Here is a 14,899-nt window from a genome sequence, read left to right on the forward strand (position 1 = left end):
CTCCCCATGCTCCGCAGGATCTACAAGTGGATCCCGACCGAAACAAGAAGAACATTTACCCAGGCCCTCGTCAGCAGCAGGCTGGACTACGGCAACGCACTCTACGCAGGAATCCCAGCCAAACACCTGCAACGACTACAACGCATCCAGAACGCCTCAGCCCGCCTGATCCTCAACGTCCCCCGCCACATCTCCTCCCACCTAAGAGACCTGTACTGGCTCCCTGTCAACAAGAGGATCACCTTAAAATTCCCCACCCACGCACACAAAGCACTCCACAAAGCCGAACCAGCCTACCTGAACAACATATTCAACTTCTACACCCCCACCCGCCAGCTCTGCTCCACCAGCCTCGCCGCTGTCCCGCGCATCCATCAAACTAACTCAGGTGGCAGATCCTTCTCTTACTTCGCCACCAAGACCTGGAACACCCTCCTCACCCATCTACGGCAGACCTAAGACCTGCTCACCTTCAGAAGGCTCCTCAAGACCTGGCTCTTTGAGCAGTAGCAGCTACCCCCCACCCCCTCCCTGCGCCTTGAGACCCTCACGAGTAAGTAGAGCGCTTTACAAATCCCTGATTGATTGATTGATCTATCGCCTCACACTATCTATCGCCCTCAATCTACCTATCGCCCTCACTCTACCTATCGACCACACTCTACCTATCACCCTCACTCTATCTATCGCCCTCACTCTATCTATCTATCGCCCTCACTCTATCTATCTATCGCCCTCACTCTATGTATCTATCTATCTATCGCCCTCACTCTATCTATCTATCGCCCTCACTCTATCTATCGCCCTCACTCTATCTATCTATCGCCCCTCACTCTATCTATCTATCTATCTATCTATCACCCTTTGCTCTATCTATCTATCGCCCCTCGCTCTATCTATCTATTGCCCTCACTCTATCTGTCTTTCTATCTATCGCCCTCACTTTATCTGTCTATCTATCGCACTCACTAGTTTGCCATCACTCTATCTATCTGTCTATCTATCTATCTATCGCCCTCACTCTATCTATCGCACTCACTCTATTTATCTATCACATAACCACAGCATCACTCAGCACCACCACAGCATCACTCAGGGGCACCACAACATCACTATGCGCTACCACAGCATCACTGAACGCCACATCATCACTCGTCGCCACCACAACATCACTCAGCGCCACCACAGCATCAATCTGTGCAACCATTAAATAACAACTGGTTGAAATATGTTCTCTCATTGTTTCAAGCTTTATTACAAATGTCACAAAAAGTTGTTAATATTTCACTTCTGTTCTTGGATTTTCGTCACAATAAAATACACTGAACATAATCTTCACAAAAGTTATTTACAAAAGTTTAAGCTATTGCCATTATAAATGACAATAACTTTTATTTAAGTATTAATTATTTAAAAGAAATAAAAGCCATTGTTATTTGTAATATCAATACATCTAAGTCACGTAAAAACAACACATATTGCATTACAAATGCTATAGGTGTCACATTTGCGAAAGTTAACTATTGGCACTGTAAATGACAAAGCTATTAATTTCGCTATTTTCAAAACCAACACATAAATAAAAAATGTGTCATTTACAATACCAATAGCTCTTACTTTCCTAATGCCAGACCTATTGCATTGCAAATGCTTGTTTTTTATTCTTTTTTCGTGCTATTTACCCAGTGTAGGGTGTCAAAGTGTTTTACACAACACAGAAGCACAATAAATCATATGTGTGTAAATCAATGTACACGAAATGTTACATAAAACAAAGAGTGTTATAAGGTGTAGGAATTACATTTCATCTATACTTGTGGACATTATGGGCCTGATTGCAATGTCAGTCAGAGTTGCCTCTGACCGACATCGCTGCGGAATCGGGACCGACCGATCTCTGGTCAGCAGTCTCGACCACATTATTGCGATGCAGCCACATATGGTGCGGTCGAACACTCCCATTTCTCAATGGGAGCTTGTGCTGCGGTTGGAAACCAGACACAGCAATAGCTCCCATAGAGAAATGGGAGGTTGTGTAAATCCCAGCACCCCGTGGCACACGGTGAAGGAATTAAGGTGCCTCCCAGGCCCACAACCGTAGACCGCAGAGGCAAGGGGGCCCTGCTAGCATCCCCAAAGGTATTTTCCAATAACTTTTCCATGTCCGAAAGGCCGGTATGGAAAGGTTGTGTGAAACTGACATTGCAATCCTGACTGCGGAAAGCCGTCCTAAAGGGATTACGTTGCGGTTCCGACTGGCTAAAGGGCTCCTTGAGCCCGTAGTAAACCAGCCGGAATGACAAGCCAGTTTGACTTCGGACCACCTACATTGTAATTAGACGGTCGGAGGTCAAACCAGAGATGTCGGTCAGAAAGCCTCCGGAGGCTTTCTGACCGATATCATAATAGGGCCCTACACGCTTAAGTGAATAATCAGAAATAACACAAAGTCAGGATATAAAACGTAACACAATGATTGTGGTTTTCTGTACTAACAAGACTTTATTACATCCCAAAGGAACCCTTATTTGCAAATGTATAACAACAGATTAAGAAAACAACAATAAGGATCTAAACCCATGATTTACAGTTTGCATGCAGCTCATTGATGCCGGTAAATACATCACTGTGCTACACCAGAAGGTTTGCAACTCATGAACTAGAAGGAACATAATGGTCTCAATGTCAAAGGCCGTATCTCTCTTACCTTGTTCAATGTCTACATGGCCCCCCTCGCACAAGTGGCCCACCAGCACAACCTGAACATCATCTCCTACCCGGACGACACCCAGCTCATCCTCTACCTCACCAAGGACCCATACACCGCCAAAACCAACCTCTATCTATCTATCGCCCTCACTCTATCTATCATGATTTACAATTTGCATGCAGCTCATTGATGCCGGTAAATACATCACTGTGCTATACTAGACGGTTTGCAACTCATGAACTAGAGGTAACATAATGGTCTCAATGTCAAAGGCCGTACCTCTCTTACCTATCTAAATTAAATACACAATTCTGTGATCTGCGTGTTACACGATGGACTTTGCAGCACGCAGATTAACATTCTATGATACTTAATTAATAAAGACTGTGATTGGACAAAACGCAGAACTATCCTTGCATTGTGTTAACCACTTATACTAAGTCAATTATTGATCCATAAACAGTAAAAATCAGATTTGTGGGATCCTTTGGCATATATCCCTATGGATAAGACAAAACACTATTGATCTGAAATAGAAATCCAGAAAGGTCATTGTTCATGTTGTTCAGCAGTCTTTATTCATGTTGTGAAAACATTTTTTTTAAACATTCCCAGCCCACGATAGCCGACACATGTTTTGTCTTTTGCTTAGACTTTTTCAAGGCATAAACGTCAGAATCAACAGGCCAGAATTGAGAACGGGTCGTGTCTGTTCTTGCATAACGACATATGTGCACGAACCCCAGTCCAGATATTTGTATAACCAGCTCAGCTCAAAGTGTCCCAAAACGTCACAAGCAAGATCCTAATATCCGGCACTGGATCTGGCAGGTCCAATATATTTCAGAGCTGCATGTAGGCAACCATCAGGCCACTGAAATGGGTCAACGCTGTGCCTCTAAGTATTGATAACACAGTCTGTTACTATAACACCAAATCTTTTCCAAATATGACTGTCCACATTATTCGTGATTCGTAACTAGTCAGTGGACCTTCATTCGCGATCCTACTGTATGCGATCTGTCACCTTATACACAATCAACTCTTCGACAGTCTCCTTTTGTAAGTTCCTTTTAACGCGACCCTTAATCGCAACCGTAGTACATTGCAACCATCAAAGTTGTAGTGTGTCCGCCGATCCGCTTATCTCCACAGTCACAAGAGCAATTAATAAAGACTGTGATTGGACAAAACGCAGAACTATCCTTGCATTGTGTTAACCCCTTGAGTTATCTTACCACTATAATAAACCCCTCAGAGTTGCAGGGCATACAGTGATCTCTGCAGCAGATCAGCTTCTTTGTGACCCAATTAAATAAGCTAGCACAGATATTTTGTCATATATGTCCTTGTTGTCATTTTCTTTGCAGCAGATTTTAGTATTTAAATAAATGTATACTTGACTGTCAGACTCTGCTTTTTAAACTCAGCCCTCTTCACTCCACTCCATTTTCTCTGTCCTACCTTGACCCCCCACTGTTTAGGTTCCCGGACTAATTATTTTCCAATTGCATCTCTGGTAGGAAGTATTCCAAAGTAGTAGAAGTCATTAAGGACTTTAATTTCTAATGAAAATATGCGGGTTCAGTGACAGGGCCTCTTCAGTCCCAAATTAAAATCAGAATTCCAGCAAAAAAAGCACTTACGGTAGAAACATCAAAAATGTATGATGTAGTGTGCGTGTTTTAATAGAAGTGTTTGTTTTCTAGTGCGCTTTATTGGATGTAAATAGGATATATAGTCAAAGAGAAATCCCTGGGTACACACTCGCATATGGTTTTACTGTACTTTCATACTCCTCTGTCTGTACATTCAGACTCACACAGGAAAGGCTAGTTCAGTGCACTATATTAGCAAAATGTTAATTTCCACACCAGAGTTGGAACGTTCACAGTCTTATTTTAATAAAAACGTATACATAAAAAGATTGACACAAAATAACAAGTTAAAATTTCAAAGAACAATCTTTGAAAAAGGTAAAATAAAAACAAGTAATCATAACAATTCATTAAACATATAAACAGGTTAAACTTAAAATTGGAAGCAGGACAATCATAAACAATTAAATATCATAAGTATATATTTCATTGAATCACAGGTCAAACAGAAAAAGACTCTTTTTTACAAACAACCCCCTACATTCACTGTGGCCTACTGATGTGTTCGCCACTGCTAATGTCTGGATCCAAAGGTCTTTAGTTAATACAGAAGTGACACCAACAGTAACATTTATACATGTATATCAGTTGCTCACTGGACCCTACTTGGATTCTATTTATGGAAAAAATGCGTTGACGCGTTTCAGTGCAGAACACAAATGATACTGTAGCACCTTCTTCAGGACTTCCGTATTAGGGGTCACCAGCTTCAGTAAATAGTGCTTATCACCCTCTCTGTGGATATATGGGGAGAAAAGCAAGATATCACTATACTTGTACAGGTCTTATTGAAATAGCGTAATCAAAGGTTCTTATCACCTAAATGCAAATGGTTCTACAACCTATTTCAGTTGGTCTAACACATCTTGTTCTTGTTATTTCTATTTATCTGTTTTTTTTAACCTACTATCACCTGATAGGGTTCATTTGGTTATCTTTAAACATACCCAGTTTGGAAACTCTCATTTACTTTTCTATACATGTATTCTTACTTCGTAGTTTATACATTTCATTACAGAAGTACACCTTTGTATATCTAGTCCCTCCGTTTCCAATTTGGCGTGGAAATAGATAGAGGTCCAATTTGCAAGGCATTCACTCACGTTTAAGCTATTACATTCAAACACATTCTTACCCCATAGGTGTAGGGCAAAGCACCCGAATGGATATTTTTATGGGTTCTCCTATCCGACTTCAAATCTGGGATGTAGTTAATCATATAGGGTACATCGGATACTGTCAGGGTCTCTAATCTATCAATTTAGTCTTTTTTATGCTAAACCGTTCGATAAGATCATTTACCTTTTCACACTTATAGGGATCCCCGATGTGGAGCCTCTTCTATCTTTTCCAAATCTTTAAACCACTTGTATGGGTATCTGTGTTAGCAAGGAACAATATTTGGGTTATAGCTTCCCTCTTTTTAGTAGTTGGATGGATCTATCTGTATATTTGGTTAGGGTTAATTTTAGGTTACCTTACCTTAAAAGTTTATAAAACTCTTCTCGAACGGGCATATATTTGTATAACTCCGTCAATGAACTGGATATGTTCTGTGAAGGTAAATAAATACACAAATATGTGTGTGCATCTTTAAGGTTAGATTACCTCATTTCGTTTCTGTTTTTTATTTGCTCTACAGTTTATCTCTAGATCTACCCCCTTCTCAATTTGCTGACACAGGGACAATTTTCTCGCTGGTTTCTATTTTCCTGTTCTCATTTATACTGTCAGTATACCCGCTATCTAGCTCTTCTTTCTAAAGTATTGTTGGGAGGTTCCTCCCCAACCCACTTCTGAATCAGGGGTATTGTATTAGCGTTTGATACTACTCATTCACGTTTAGTGTAGCTCGTATGTTTGTTTAATTAACTCTCCCTGTACGCTATTCTAGGGATTCGAATTCAGCGTTGTGGTTATATTCTAGCTTTGTCCCCCAAATTTTAGCCTACAACCCGATTTAAAATGTGCCGTCTAGCCCATCTAGTTGTTAAATTTATATATAGTCTCCCCCTCTTACCTCGTATTTTCGGGAATCACGCCTCTGCCTCGTTCTTTCTCCTTCAATGCCGAGGATCGGGGCGTACTCTATTTATATAAATTGGAATTAGGTGGATTGTTTTCACCTGAATTGCGCACATGCGCTGTCTCCACGAAGCTCGCACCTATGATAGCGCCATCTTGGAACGGTGTGTCTGTTCCTATATATTATAGTTACCGCTGTCAACTTCTATAGACTTACACATTTCTCAATTCATTATTGTATATAATACATATTCCTCACACCTATTATATAATGCGTCCAGGTGCTATATTTATCCCTGTTTGATTTGGGAAGATCGATTCCCTCTGGGTTACGCGCATGCGCCGACAGGACGGGGCTTTCACATTTGGTAGCGCAATCTTCACACTGTATCCCCGCTACTCTATAGTGTGCTTACGGGTATAACGATATCCCACATTGTGCTTGTCTTCATCCATTATTACCTGCTATGTCAACCTCACAGTTTTCACTAGAAATATTTTGTTTCCGAATTATTTTGTAAATATATCCCAATTTTTATTCGTCATATCGTATGGTCTCGCCTTTGGTCCGAGCCTTGTTTTAAATGCTTAGCATCGGCCGATAGGGAGATTGTTTTTAACGCTATTTTGTTTTTGGTTCATAATTTATATTAAATATATTTTTGGTTCCTATCTTTTTCTAACAAATATGATCACAGTCTTGTCTCCCCTATCCCCCTTATACTATGGGTGCATAGCCTCAATATGCCTGTCCTCCAAAGATTACATTCTAATTTTCTTCATTTATATCAAGGCTTCCCATTCTTCCCTTGAGTTCAAGCCTTGCCTAATGGCATTGAATTTTATCATATACCATTGTTCTTGTTGTTTTCTTCTATTGATGCTATTTCCTAATCGGGTCTGTTCTTTTATTCTTTCTAGGATGACACATCTTAGGTCTTTCTCACTATGTCCCTGTTCTCTCCAATGTGCTACTAGTGGTGCATTTTCCTTGTTATTCTTAATTGCTGACTTATGTTCTCCTATTCTCAACCTTACTTCTCTGCCCGTCTCTCCTATATACGCCTGGTCACATGGACAGAGGATCATATATATCACATTCTTGGTTCAGAGTGGTGATTTCTTGTGTGGCTCCATTGTGTTCCACCTTTTTGGTAACAATACACAGTTCACATATGCAGCACTTGTTGTTCCCTACTGCTCTGGTTCCTGTTAGGGTAGTTTGGCTTTCTACTATATCGTCCCTATAGGTGTGTACTAGGTTAGACCTTAAGTTTTTGTTTTTCCTGTACGCATATAGAGGACGTTGTAGAGCAGTTTCTGTTCCATTGTTCAGGATTTTCCAGTTGTGGTTTATTATGTTCTTCACCTGATTGGCCACAACTGAGTACTGGCTCACCATCACTATTTTTTCTTGTATCTTCTTTTTATCTTTTTTATTTAGCAAGCAGTCCATATCATAGTAACGGGCTCTTTTTAAAGAATGGTCGATCCGTTTTTTTTCGCCTATGTTTACTGTTCCCAATTCATTGATTTACTCCTTTCAAGTATAGTAGCTCGTGATGGATGCCTTGGAGGAATGGAATGTTTAAGGTAGAACGTGTGAGGGTCAATATTGGTGAGCTGTGTGTGAAGGGAAAGTGTTCATCTATTTTCCACTGTGTATGAATATTTGTCGATCGCTTATGTTTGTCGTATCTCCGTTGAATGCGTGCAAGTGGAGACGCGGGACCAGAAGTTATAGTTTAAATGTCCCTTTACAACAGTAAAGTGCACCGTGTTATTTTAAGATGCCCTTAATGGAATGAAAACGTTTTTAAAATAATAAGTTTTGAAAAGAGAGCAAGTTTCAGTCCAGAAAAGCCCACGCATTTCTTTTTGGTCGGGGGTCCGCAGTAGGGAACGGTTGGCACGGTGCACTGCGAGGGGGGCCAGGCAGGTGGGCAACCGCCGCCGCGGAGTCTCCGGTGGGCGGGGGGCCATGGGATCTGCGAGCGGGCTGCTTGTTGTCAGCCGGGGGCCGCCACGGGGGCGCACACTTCGCTCGGTGGCGGGGTCAGGTGACTGTCAGGTTGCAGCAGCAGGCGGCGTGGGGACACAGAGGGGGCTGTTTGGTCGAGTGGGCTGGTGTTGGCAATACACGAAAGAGGGGGAGAGGAACGCTGCACGGGCGGCCCGGATTCTTGCAAGTAAGCGAGAGTGGGAGGCGGATGGGTTCCATGGAGGAGGCACGTACAGGGTTGGAGGAGGACAGGGAACGCAGAGGTGGCGGGGGCCCGCAGAGAGGTGGAGGAATGCAGCGGGGGAGGCAGGAGCCGGGGTCTAAACGGGGGGTTAGCGGCACGGCGAGCGCGCAACAGTCTGCTCTGCATTAGCAGCAGACGAGGTTGTGGCGCAGCTTCCCCTGCGCGCGGAGGTGTTCGTGCAAGACCAGCAGACGGCCGGAGGCTATGCGCGGGTCCGCCGGTCTTGCGTGTGGAGCCAGCCGCTTCCCCTTCTGGACCGTCTGCTCCCCGCACTGCAGTTCGCCTCTCTGGTCTGCCGGGTGAATACTCCGGAGATCCGCTGTCTCGTCCGTGTCCAGACAGGCGGCGGAGCCAGACAGGTAGGAAGCTATTAGTGCTCGAACTCACCCCCTCGGCTGCGCACTCGCTCTCCGCAACCGGCAACTTTCACTTTGAGTAACGTGTAATGTGCAGAGTGGAGCAAACCCCCTGAGGGGGGAATTGGTGATGCGTTGGGAGTGTTTTTTGTATTCATATTATTATTACTATGTGTTTAATATTATTGAACTTTTCTTCTATGGCAGTGACTTAGATATTTATTTGGTTAATGGTTCCGTAGCTCGTGCACAAGATTCTTAACTTCCTAGGCTAGAAGAACGTTCCCTGGGACAAGAGCTAAATATGGTTGACGGTGTTATTAACCTTTGACCTCGAGATCACACTCCCTGTGAGTTCGCGAGCTCGCCCTGTAGCAGCGTTGCGCGTGCCTCGCATACCAGAGGCCTGCAGCGTGTTACCATTTATACGTGGTTACGTCAACAAGGTCATCGACGTATGATGTTAGACTGACCTGTGCTCATATGACCAGACATTTATCTCTGGCTGCCCCAACCCATGCATTGCAGTTCTGTACCTACTTGTGATAGGTTTATGATTCGATGTGCATACCTTAATAAGGGCAGAGCATTATGGATGCAAAAACTTCCCCCAAAAATGTAAGACCGTTGCACCTGTCACCCATGGCACAGGGAGCAATAGGTAAGGTGACAGAAGCTCACTTTTTGATTAATCCTCTCAAAAATGTTGGTGCAAAAACGAAATATTGCAAAGTCAGTGCCCAGGTTTCTGCTAGGAGCTCAGCCTTCCCATCAGAGTCGACTCCTGGGAATTCCGCTGGCATCTCACTTCTACAAGGAGGTCCAGAAGATTTCTCCTTTTCCGACTGCACGCGCTTTGAATTCTTGTGGCTGTTCTGCATGTGTACATGGCAACCGATCATGTTTGTGGGGCAGTTGTTCCACCATGGATATCCCTGGCAGAGGAAAGCACTTTGCCGGGGGTTTCAGGACTCCCGCCAGCATGTTGGATGTTTAGGCTTTAGACACCGGGCAGCAATCTGTGCAGGCAATTTTTTTAGAGGGACCACCCAGATCTCATACTAGATCTCAGAACCCAACCAGACGCATTATGTATTTATGTATGTGTGTGGTATTTCTATAGCTCGAACTTAGGCAAAAGGCAGCAGAGAGGTGTACAGTCAAAGACAAGCATAAAGCCAAGCATAAATCCTGCGAGTGGCAGGAGAGGTAGCTGGTTTGTGGACGATTAATGCATTGTGATGTACTGTTCTTAAAATAGCTTCATCTTCAACTCTTTCCAAAGTTGCAGCCGTGTTCGGGTGGTCCTGATGGAGACTGGATGGTGTTCCAGATCTAAGATGCACAGATGAAAAAAGCCTGCTGCTGTATCTTTTTTTTCACTTGTTGGTCTGCAGTCTGATGATGTCCTGGCTGAGGGTCTGCATAAAGCACCAGAGATGGTGGGCTAGACCGCAAACCCAAGGCTAATCCTGAAATTCTTAGGGTTGATAATCCAGATTTTGGCAAAAACCTTGCTTTTTTTCCTTTTCACTTATGGTTCCCTACGAAAGAGCTCCACCACAAACACATTATATTGTTTTTTATGTGACCTCCCCCCAAACAAATAACCCAAATGATATTGTATCCAACAGTGCCCTCTCATTATTGTTCAGGGGCAAGTCAGAATATGTTCTATTGAACCATGTATTTGAAGAAACATTTTAATAAAGACTAAAATTGCTGAATTACAACTTTTAATCAAAAGACAGAAAAAACATGTCCGATTTTGATCTAGTGAACAGAATGTTTTTATCCAAAATTTAAGGAGTCTGATTTATTGAGGTGCTGCTTGTGCATTTGTCAAAAGACACATTTAGCTGTACGTGTCACGAGACAAGAGTAGCTGTTATGTAGATCTTTCTTAGAAGTGAATTTGCCACTGTTCACTGGACCAGATCCAAATTGATTCTCTGATTCTTTTTGTCTCTGTAATTCCCAGATCAACACACTGCACCTCTTCATCACCCTTAAGTGCAACACAGCTGTATCTTCCTGTACACCTTTGCCTCAGCCCACTCTTTTTTTGCCCTTCAGACAACAAAAGCTGTTGCTCAGCCAGCTTGTAATGAGCAGCCTTACACTCACTGCAGTTGTTGGTTCCCCGAAGAGCTGGTGCAGTTGCCCAAAACACCTGTTTCACAATGTGTTGCTGCTGTTAGTCCTCAGAGGGATTACTTTTTTTTCTTCCGTTCAGGACTTGTGATGCATTTTAATGGTTTTACACCATGCAAATCAAAACTGTGTGAACTGCGAGTTATTGTCACTGGTTAAATCACCATTTTAAAGTCAGTATCACAAATTCTAATCTTGGCTCACCTCCTTTATCACCCTTGCAAGATAGCTGGCAGAGAGCCAGGTCTGCAGTATTTTTGCAGCATTACAGAGAAGTATGTGGTTGAAATTGTTTGCCTATGTGCCTTGTCATCAGCAGTATTTCATGGAGCATAATCTTCCGTCCAGCAACATATTTGTTTGATACGTGTCTCATGCCCAATTTCACAATTTTTTTGTTTTTAAAATAACGGCATGGCAAAGATCTCCATGAAGCCGTTCTCTTTCAACTCGACAGTCACTGTGTTAAAATGCAAAATTAAGATGGGGCTATTTTTGTATTGTAATGTAACACGAAAAGTCTACTGAATATAACAAAATGTACTCACAACTTGCTTTTTCCTATTTTTTTCACTGCAGCTGCCAGTGTAGCAGTCGACAACACAGGAGCGGCAGATGTTGCTTCTCTGTCTGAAGATATGCAGTACAAATGAGTACAGACCAACATGAACAAGCTTATGAACAAGAAATACACAAGTATGTTGGAACAATTACCTCAAAGTCCTGTGATAACCTTTGTTTCTTTATACTGCAGTATGATAAGAGATTTTTGCCACTCAATACAGGTATAAAGTTTGTAAACTATAGCAGATATTTTAAATCTTTGTGCCTGAGTGGGCAAGCATGTGAATTGTAATACATTGTAGACCTAGCCGTATTATATAATTTCAACCAGAAACATAACCTTTTTAGAATACATAAATGGCATGTTACAGTACTGAAAACCAGACAAATTCAATATTAGGTCCAGGAGCAAGTCAACTTTAAAGCATTGTCTCTTGTTTTAAACTAACAGACTGGCCATCTGTCTGTATGTCTGTTCATGTGGCATTCTGATGGGCACAGTGGTACAGCAATGCTGACTGAAGGCTTGCTGCAAATATTAAACATTGATCAGATCCCATATGCATCTTCTATACCTGCAAATCAGCCATCTAATTTTTGGCAAATATTTTGGGAGTGTTGTTCCTCAGTATTTCTGGAGCATTCATTAACAAACACTGGCACTTACACAAAAGCACAGTAAAGATCTTGTCTCCCTTAGGAATGCTCTGTAAATATCTGAGTGAATGAGTCCCTTGGCTTTACTTATCCAATTCTGTAGGCACTGTTCCACATAACTTTCTTATTACACAGGTTGGGGGAAGTCGCACGCGCTCAGCTATTTACTACTGTAGATTATCCATAGCCCATGTGCGAAATTTCATCCTTCAGATGCCATTCATTTCTCTTTTAGAAATGGGCAAAACTATCTTGGCAGCCATGGATTAAATTGAAACGTATCAATGGATGCTATTGGAAAGCAATGACTGTGGCAATAGAGCAAGTATGTGTAATTGTCAGGCAGGAACATGGAACACAAAAACCCATGCACAGAGGACTGGAACCTGTACGTTTAAAAGCAAGTACTATATTTCTCTACTAAGCACAAATCACTTCTGCTGATGACGGATATAGAGTGATAAAGTATATAAAAATAATATAGAATTTGGTGCTAGAGTTGGAGTATTTTCAAGTCAACCAGTCTGGAATGCTTCATGATCTTCATAGAGTCCATGGGAAAGGTTATTGGAAATACACTGAAAACAGCTGCTGCTGCGAAATCCCCTGGCCCAGGTGGTGCTGGAAGCAGCACAGTGCAGTAGTCTTATTAGGCAACCACCGTTTCATCTGTGTGTGTGGCATTGTCAGATTACATACACTGAAACATTAGGAAATCTGAATGAAAAGAGCAGAGCAAGACCAAGTTCAGTGGTAAAACAGTGCATTAATTAGGTGGGTAGGATCACCCCTGCTGACAACTGTTTTAAGGAAAATATTTGTAGAACTAACACTTTCCATGCTTCACATTTCCGGCTTTTTCACAACTACCTTTGGTATATCTTATCTAGTATTAAAATTCCTAGGTAGACTACTTTTGCTACCACACTGCCACCCAAGGCCCATTTCATCATCTTGTCTCAAGCAATGCTGTTGCTGAGAGTCTTAACATTTTCAGTCTTACATTTATGAGCTCTAGTGCCTGCAGTCAAGACCATTCTCTAAGTAATTGCTTTTATCCCTACCCAACATGCTAACAGGCATCTTATCCTGGCGATCTTGAGTATAATTGTATTACCGCCTCTCTAACAGTTGACTGCTGACCCTGGGATCTTGGTGGCCTTAAGACTGGTAGACCTACCCACCCAACCTTTGCGTTTACAAAAAGATAAATCATAGCACACCCACAGCTGTAACACCCACTTATCCTCATCATAGAGAGGTTTGTCCACATCACCAAAGATCTTGGATCTTGGGTTTGAGGATGCAGAGTTTCTGTATCCAAGTGTTTTTCTCTTTACATATTTGCTTCCATGCTACAAGCCGAAAGTAGGGTTCTAAAACCCCGCCAGTCGCTTTCCCTCCAAAGTACATTATTTTGCCAGCAGATCCTTACATTGTCGTACCTCAGCCCTTTGGACCTCTACTGCTGAATCTATACCCCAACCCTAAACTTTGGAAGTTCAGAAAAATCCATCTATTCCGCTATGTATACTGATCTTGTTCCAATTTCTCCTGTTCCTCTTTATTTCATCCACTTTCTTGGATAGTCCCCTTCAGAGTGCACAAGCAATACACAGAATAACTTCAATAAATATACATATATTATAGACCTTGAGTTGTTAGTTTAGATGTTTCAAAGCTGCCCTAATCTGAACAAGTCAACCATTGCTCCTGGTTAATATATAGCAGATTTGCATCTTGATCGTCAGGTACGCAGTGTTACAATACATTTGTAATGTCAAGCTGATGGGGTTCTTTGAGGAAAGCAGGAGAGGGTGTTATTGCTTCCGGGTGGAACTTTGTTTGTTGTCCAGAGGAAAGATAAGACAATGGAATTTGCTAACATTTGTTAGCTTTTACATCTCCTCTACCACTTCTTCGCCAACCATGGTCTAATTTCCAACATGAGAAACTCATTCTACATTTACAGCTCAGAAATCAATTTTTAGCACAATCTGTTGCCTTTGAGTGACAAAATGAGCTTGTAGTTTGCTTACCACATATACTGCTTCAATCCCATTATCTCATAGATATTGCTTCCCATAGTCTAATTTCTATTCAACTGAAGTAACAGTTCTTCTTCAAAACATGCTTTTAAGAAGCACTTTTAGGTGAGCCTTAGTACTCTACTTTCCTCTTGACTGAAATCAAGCTATCTTCCTAACCTGTTGAGTTGTCAGTTTAGTAACCTCTGTCATATCCCGCTCCTTGTGAATACATGTTCAAGGGATGAAGCTCTGCTGCAACATGCCATGTTGTTTGGTCCATGGTTTACTAGGTCTGGTTACCATTTATTAACGCTGGAACCAGAGAACTCAAGCTGCTTCCTGTGGATAAGATGAAAGACACAGGAAGCTATCCCAATTCGAACACCTCAGTGAATCAACTAAAGTGCAAACAGTGAGAACAGTGTACGCTTCCTAAGATGGGTACAAGAGCATGTATTTGAGGTATTTAGTATAGACATTTCATGTCTTCCTAGTGATC

General features: G+C 42.1%; 1 long non-coding RNA gene across 1 annotated transcript in view; it reads left to right on the forward strand.

Moving 5' to 3' along the window:
• The first annotated feature begins 8,771 nt into the window (after positions 1-8,771).
• LOC147662767 (uncharacterized) overlaps positions 8,772-14,899 on the forward strand; it is a 75,129-nt gene continuing 69,001 nt past the window's right edge. Inside the window, exons 1-2 of the long non-coding RNA XR_015305499.1 lie at positions 8,772-8,998; positions 11,729-11,845. This is a non-coding gene — a long non-coding RNA (uncharacterized LOC147662767). The remainder of the gene's footprint in view (positions 8,999-11,728; positions 11,846-14,899) is intronic.

This window comes from Lissotriton vulgaris, unplaced genomic scaffold (assembly GCF_964263255.1).
Source record: "Lissotriton vulgaris unplaced genomic scaffold, aLisVul1.2 SCAFFOLD_234, whole genome shotgun sequence".
NCBI classification, from domain to species: domain Eukaryota; kingdom Metazoa; phylum Chordata; class Amphibia; order Caudata; family Salamandridae; genus Lissotriton; species Lissotriton vulgaris.